The sequence below is a fragment of the Meles meles genome, chromosome 5 (assembly GCF_922984935.1).
Source record: "Meles meles chromosome 5, mMelMel3.1 paternal haplotype, whole genome shotgun sequence".
Taxonomy (NCBI): domain Eukaryota; kingdom Metazoa; phylum Chordata; class Mammalia; order Carnivora; family Mustelidae; genus Meles; species Meles meles.
Window position 1 is genome coordinate 13,336,492 of NC_060070.1, and position 8,248 is coordinate 13,344,739.

Genomic DNA, 8,248 nt, shown 5'->3' on the forward strand with positions numbered 1-8,248 from the left:
ATGGAAGTGGCAGATCCAAGACTGGGCTTGAGCACCTTCAGAGAGTGTAGAAAATTCTATGAACAAGTGACACCTAAGCCCCTTCCCACTATTGCATCCTTACCTCTTATTCAGTTCACACATAGGACCTCATGGCGGTGGTGGTGGGGGGTGTTCTCTGTCAGGTAGAGGAGGAAAATGCCTGCACATAGGTCATTACTGGGTTGAGTTGATATGTGAATTCAAGCCAGAAATGACTTACTGCCATGCAGCTTCACTTATGGGTGACTCTAAAAGCCACTGGTAAGCAGAAAATCTCTCAGGAGTCTAAGTTTCAGGCAATGCACCAGGTCATCCACTTTGAGTGGAGAGAGAAGTGGCCCAAGGAACATCAAGAATAAGGGGGTCTGGGTGAGAGACTTGAGAATCTACCCATAAGAGTGGGCATAATTTAAGGAACTTAGCAAACTCAACACCCAAAGAACAAACAATCCAATCAAGAAATGGGCAGAGGACATGAACAGACATTTCTGCAAAGAAGACATCCAGATGGCCAACAGACACATGAAAAAGTGCTCCACGTCACTCGGCATCAGGGAAATACAAATCAAAACCACAATGAGATATCACCTCACACCAGTCAGAATGGCTAAAATTAACAAGTCAGGAAATGACAGATGCTGGAGAGGATGTGGAGAAAGGGGAACCCTCCTCCACTGTTGGTGGGAATGCAAGCTGGTCCAACCACTCTGGAAAACAGCATGGAGGTTCCTCAAAATGTTGAAAATAGAACTACCCTATGACCCAGCAATTGCACTACTGGGTATTTACCCTAAAGATACAAACATAGTGATCCGAAGGGGCACGTGTACCCGAATGTTTATAGCAGCAATGTCTACAATAGCCAGACTATGGAAAGAACCTAGATGTCCATCAACAGATGAATGGATCAAGAAGATGTGGTATATATACACAATGGAATACTATGCAGCCATCAAAAGAAATGAAATCTTGCCATTTGCGATGACGTGGATGGAACTAGAGCGTATCATGCTTAGTGAAATAAGTCAATCGGAGAAAGACAACTATCATATGATCTCCCTGATATGAGGACATGGAGAAGCAACATGGGGGGGTAGGGGGATAGGAGAAGAATAAATGAAACAAGATGGGATTGGGAGGGAGACAAACCATAAATGACTCTTAATCTCACAAAACAAACTGGGGGATGGCTGGGGGGAGGTGGGATTGGGAGAGGGGGAGCGGGCTATGGACATTGGGGAGGGGAGGCGAACCATAAGAGACTATGGACTCTGAAAAACAACCTGAGGGTTTTGAAGGGTCAGGGGTGGGAGGTTGGGGGAACAGGTGGTGGGTGATGGGGAGGGCACGTTTTGCATGGAGCACTGGGTGTTGTGCAAAAAGAATGAATACTGTTACGCTGAAAAAATAAATAAAAAGGGAAAAAAAAATAAAGCAGAAAAAAAAAAGAGTGGGCATAATTTTGAAGATCTGATCTTTGCTATCTTTGTTATCTGATCTTTGCATATGTTAATATGATCAAAAGCATCCATTTCAGAAGAAGCACTAAGCAACGAAGTGGACAGCATGAGTCAGCTATTTGATGTCAGCTAGCCTCTGTCATTGACGACTTCAGGGCTTGTGCAATGAACTCATAAACAGAGAAACCATGGTGACAGAGATGGAGGCTAACCATAGGCCCCAGATCATGCATTTTGTCATCAAGCTGAAAGCCACTTTTCCTGCTGAATATCTAGCCTACTAGTAAAAAAAAAACCAGTGGTGAGTCCCAAGAAGGTACCATGCTTTGAGGAAACCAGGCAGATACTTGTTGGCAAGTTGTTGGCAAGTTGATTAGATTGGACCATTCAAGATTGGGCCATTCAAGTTGATTAGATTGGACTCACAGAATGTCTAATCTATGTATAGGGTCCCACATACCATCACTATTGTGGACTTAATGTTGGTGCCCCTTCAGGATGTGTTGAAATCTAATCCCCAATGTGGCAAAATCAGGAGGTGGCATCTTTGGGAGGTAATTAAGTCATGAAGATGGATAGTCCTCATGAGTGGCATTAGTGCTCTTCTAAGAAGAGTTCAGAGGGATCATTCACTCTCTTTCCACTCTGTGATAATGAAACAAAAATTAGGAGTCTGCCACCAGGAAGAGAGCCCTCACCTGAACCATGCTTAATCTCGGAGCTCTTTCAGCCTCCAGAACTGTGGGAAATTTCTGTTGTTCACAAGCCTCCCAGTTTATGGCCTTTTGTTATAAACCAGTTTTGGAAGGATATAAATTTATAATTTTTATATCCTCTTGATGGATTGACCCTTTATCACTATACACTGACCTTTGTCTCCTTTGACAGTTTTTAACTTAAAGTCTATTTTGTCTGATATAAATATATCTACCCATGCTTTTTTTTTTGGTTACCATTTGCATGGAATATCTTTTTTCATCCCTTCACTTCCAACTATGTAGCTAAAGCTATATCCTTAAAGTCGAAGTGAATTTTGGGGTGCCTGGGTGGCTCAGTGGGTTAAAGCCTCTGCCTTCAGCTCAGGTCATGATCCCAGGGTCCTGGGATTGAGCCCCGCATCGGGCTCTCTGCTCTGCAGGGAGCCTGCTTCCTCCTCTCTCTGCCTGCCTCTCTGCCTAGTTGTGATTTCTGTCTGTCAGATAAGTAAAATATTAAAAAAAAAAAAAAGATTAAAAAAAAAAGTCGAAGTGAATTTCTTGTAGATATCATAAATTTGTATCTCATTTTTTTTCCACTAGCTACTCTATCTCTAGACTAGACAACTTAATCCATTTATATTTATAGTGATAATAGATAAGCAAATTGGGAAATATTCTCTTCTATTTTCTGGAAGAGATTGTGTAGAACCATGGTTAATTATTTCTTAAAATTTTGATAGAATTCTTTAGTGAAACTATCTGGACTTGGAAGTATCTTTTTTAAATACTTTTTAAAAAGTATTTAAATAAATTCTAAATAATTAGTTTTTAAATAAAAAATTCTATTTCCTTAGTACAGAGTATACAAATTATTTGATATTGGACAAGTTGTGACAGCTTATGATTTTTAAGGAATTTGTCCATTTCATCTATGTTGCCAAATTTGTTTTGAGTTGTTTATAATATCTCCTTATTATCTTTTGATGTCTGCAGAGTCTGCACTGATAAGTCCTATTTTCTTACTGATATTGATAGTTTATATCCTCTCTTTTTTTCTTTGTTAGCCTTGCTAGATATTTGTCAGTTTTATCTTTTCATTTACCTTTTAATTTTGTTAACTTTCTCTATTGTTTTTCGGTTTTCAATATTAGTTGTATTTTATTGGAAAAATAAGAAAAAGTACATTTATTCAATTTTCCTGGAAATGGAAATAGCTGATGAATGCTTACTAGTAGGTCATCAGGCATCCCCAGACTCAAATGCAATTCATTTACCTGCATTTTCCAGTGGTTTATACAAGTGAAGACAGTTTTTTTTTTTTTCATTCTTATTAATCTTTACCTCCTGTCCTGGAGAAGAATAAATTCATTGACAGATGTGTATCATGGAAAATAATTATAAAAAGTGTAGATGAAGAAGAGAGAACTGTGTGCTGGAATGGTCAGGGAGGACTTCACTGGGGAGGTGAGGTTTGAGCTGGATTTTGAGATAATGGTGAAGCAAGAGGAAGAGAGGAACTAGAATGTTAGTCTGAGACACAAAGGGGCAACATTAAGTCATAAAAATACAAGATGTATTAATGAAACAATCTATTTAGCTTCCTGTAGAAAAGTAATCAAAATAAATATTAACTTCTTTTATTGAACCTGTATTATGCCCATGCATTTATATCTATGTGTGTATGTATATATTAATGACCTGGTATTCTGCTATGTTAGAAATGAGACTCTGTTACTGTGGTTGGAGTTTCTCTATTCTGGGAAGAATAACTTTAGGGAATCTAAAACTACTATCTAACTGAACAGAACTTAAAGAGACATGAAAAAGAACTAGTCTACAGCTGGGGTTAAGATAATACATCCACCTAGTTGATGGATTGTGGGGCCACCCAATGAGACTGGACTAAAGAGCAAGATGAGTGACAGAGCCTGTGGGACTGTAAAAATAGAAATTTGACAGAGAGGGCCAAAGGTTGGAGGGACAGACTGCTTTCTGAAACTATTATGGTGATACCAAAACCAGGTAAAGTCAGGAGAAAAAAAACAGACCAATGTCCCTGATAAATATATATCTGAAAATTTTTAAAGCAATAAAGTTCAGCAGTATATAAAAAGAAATATGTGCCATGAACAAGTGGAGTTTATTCTAGGGATCCAAGGCTAATTCATTATTTAAAATCAGTCAACAAATCTACCATATCAACAAGCTAAAGAAGAAGAATCACATGATTATATTAATTGATATAGCATAACTTGATAAATCATATCTACCAAAAACCTATATTTAACATTATTCTTAATGGTAAACAACTGAATCCTTTTCCTCCAAGACTGGGAAAAAGACAAAGATGTTTACTCTCACCACTCTTATTCATCATAATGCTAAAAGTTATAGCCGATGCAATAAGACAAGAGAATGGAATAAAAAGTCATAGAGATCACAAAGGGAAAAAAAGAATACAACTTCCCCTGTTTGCAGATGGTACCTTTGTCTATGTTGAAAGTCCCAAGAAATCTTAAAAAAAAAAAAAAAAAGGCAGAAAAGCAAACAGAAGTCTTTTGAAACTAGTAAGAGAGTTCAGCAAAATCACAGAACTTAGAGTAAATAGACATACACACAAAATCAGTTGTGTTTCCATATACTTACAATGGACATATACTTACATGGATACTAAAATTAAAAATAGAATACCATCTATAATCACTAAAAAAATGAAATTCGTGTTAATCTGACAAAAACATAAGGGACTTATATGCTATAAACTATAAAACACTGAAGCAAGAAATCAAAGAAATCTAAATAACTGGAGAAACATACCTTGTTCACAAGTTAGAGGTCTCAACACAGTAAAGATGTCAATTCTCCCCAAATTAATGGACAGATTTAATGATATCAAAGTCCAAGCAAGGGGAGAAATGTCAATAAAACAGTGGAATAGGAGTTTCCAGCACTTGTCCCCTCAAAGAAACATCAATTTGAGCAACTATCCCCACTTGAAAATATCTTCATGAGAGATAAGGAATCCAGGTGAGAAATTATAGAACTTGGGTGTAGCACAGAAATAGACCAATGCTAGATACTATAGAAGTAATAATGAATAAATGGCCTGTTCATAGTCCCAGATGTCAGGTTCAGAGTGAGTGAGGGTTAGGCTACTTGCATTTTCTCTGCAAGTCAAATGTCCAAGCGCCCAGGGAAAGAGGAATCCATGGTACTACAGTTGCCATAGGTCTGCATGGGAACTGGGTCACGAGAGGCGTGAGGCAAGGCAGCATGGAGGTTTGTAGACAGGGAAAGCTTTGTTGTGCTGCAGCCCAGGAACATGGAACTCCAGACAAGAGGGCTGGAATTCTAGCCCTGTCTGAAGTTCTGTGCGCCAGGGCTGCCAGGAATTCCATCATCCCCACTGTCATCAAAACTTTAAGGGAATAAATAGAGAAAAAATTAATGGAAAGGGCTGGACTTCCAGCCATGATGGCCCTGAGGCATATAGGCTGAGGGTTAGGGGTAGGGCTGACCATTAGAATATTTATACTAAGGGTATAAATAATAAGGGTATAAATAAGGATATAAATAAGGGTATAAATAATAAGGGTATAAATAAAGATGGGACAAACTGGTAACTTCTGATATTAATACACATTGCCTACATATTGTTCATAAGGCAATGTGCTTTATATACATGATCTCTTTGATGTGAGGTAGGTTTTATCCTTTTGATAAATGAACGTTAAAGCTCAGAGTGGTAATTGCTTTGCCCCAAACTGTGCATCCCGTAAGAGCTGGAAGTGGCTTAGATTCCATTCCAGTTTGGCTTTGGCTCCATTACTGAGGCTCTGGGACTATGCATGGGTCGTTTGTTTGTTCTTGCTTCCACAGTGTCTAGTACTGACTTATAATTGGAATGTGGCAAATAATGATTGTTTTGACCACGTTATGAGAGCATCTGAGTTGTTAGGGTGGGACAACGTGGAAGCAGTCCACAGGAGGTTTGCAGAAAGTGTGGGCTCTCTCAGGAGATTATCAATAGGGTGGTGAGCATAGAAATGGCGTCTCCTGTGGGCTGAGCTATTAAATCTATGCTTAATAGTCTCTCAGAGCTTTCTGGGGCTGCACGTGATTCTTGGGAGGCACATCTATAAGAGGTTATTTTCATCAATAAATGGCTGAACTTTATATTATTTTAAGGTTGATGATGCAATAAATCATAAGTCTGGGAAGAGAGAGAAAGAGCTTGAAAGTTGGAGTTCTGAAAATCTTACTTCCTTTGGGGAGGATAAAAGCTGTGGTTCTTTTGTTGTGATAATGACGGACTGTCAGGGTCTGTGCCTGAATCCTGCTCACTGAATAAATGTTGGTAATTGCTAATTGCCTTGAGAAGAAAACTGACTCATCCGGAGAATGACTTGCATATCAATGTTTCAGACCCCCTTTCAGCACAGAGGGAATGCAAACGGGGTTGTGTGTCACTGCCGGGTCTGCACACGTGCTTCCTCATCTGACTGTGGGGTGGGCTGATTCAAATGTGAGATACCTCCGCGGGGAAATTTAAAATGTGAGTAGTGGGATCTCATGCTCCTTGCTTCTGGCCATTTTGGTCTGCAGGTCATGTGTTTGCTTTCATGCACGATGGCAAAAATGAAGAGCATTTGACTACGTTTCTAGCAAGCCAGATACTAGGGTCCGATATGAGTGGCTACCCACACTTGCCTGGGTCTTTAAGTGTCTTTCACCCTGATTGCTTCTCTGAAAACACATTAGCTAGCTGTAGCCATAGTGACACTCTTTCTTTTCTTAAGGACAATTTTATACTAAGAAAGGTGTCCCAGTGATCCCCATGTCTGGGACTCTTTCTGACATGTCAGTGAGCAGATCGGAGAGAATGATCATGGTCAGGGTGAATGGGAACATGGGGTCACTCAAAGGGGACTACTATTGATTGCTGTCCTTTCCACTGTGGTTGTTTAACTGTATGTATTTTCTGGTTTGTGGTTTGCTGCAGGTTGAAAGAACATTTGAAGACAAGAGCTTGTAAGGGTAGCACTCATGGAGTTTGAGATACATTATAAAGGGGAACCATGCTTAAGTCCCCAGCGGACTGCTCCTGACCTTTCCAAAATGTGGTGCACACCTGATCCTCTCCCATCTTTTCTGCTGGATTCTGACACCTGTCAGCATAAAATGAGCAAACCTTTTAGAATCTCCAAAAGTAAGAAAGAGAGCTTTATTCGAGCCCAAGTTAAGACAGCTGCCCGGAAGATACGCTCTTTACAGGGAAGAAGGTGCTCTGGAGAATGAATAGTATTTACAGGGTTTTATACTTTTCACATTTTGTGAAAGCTCAAAAGATTATGGATGATAGATTAGCATATAAGCGAGGGTCAAGAGTTTCATGGCAAAAGAGTGGAGGTGTAGGAGCATTGATTGATATCTCAAGGACAAAATGGTTTTTCCTTAGGCTACTCATTCACAAAGCAGATGTACAATGCATGTGTGGTGGGCTCTAATCAGGTTGTTGGTTTTGACCAAAGTTTATACACAGTCATGTTGACTTAGAAATCGAAACTGACTTCCTTTGTATATCAGGCCTTTAGAGAGTTTTTCTCTCATCATAACTAGTGTACAGACAAAGGATCATCAATCCCTGGACAACCACCTTGATACCCACAGTGAACAAAGCTTTGTCAGGATGCAGACTACAGATCTGACCTACAGAAATGGTTCAAGTCTCAGTTGGCCACCAGACTGCTCTGAAAGCCCCATGACCACATAGGAAATTGGTGGGAAACAAAGAAGGACTATGAGACCTTCCTTTCTCAGCATGAAATCTAATTTAAGTAGACAGTTCCTGTCATCTATTTTTGATAAGTGGGCTAACTATGATTCCCATTTCCTCTTCTCGAATAACGTTTTTCTTCGATTCTTGTCCTAAAAATGCATACGAATTTTTAAATGAGTTGCTCAGTCAGCCAGTTTCTGGAAGAGAACTGCCTGTACTTTTGTAAGACTGTCTGATTGCTCTTGCAGTCTGGAGCAGAAGTTGGAATGAAAGGAGTCTGAGTCACGGAT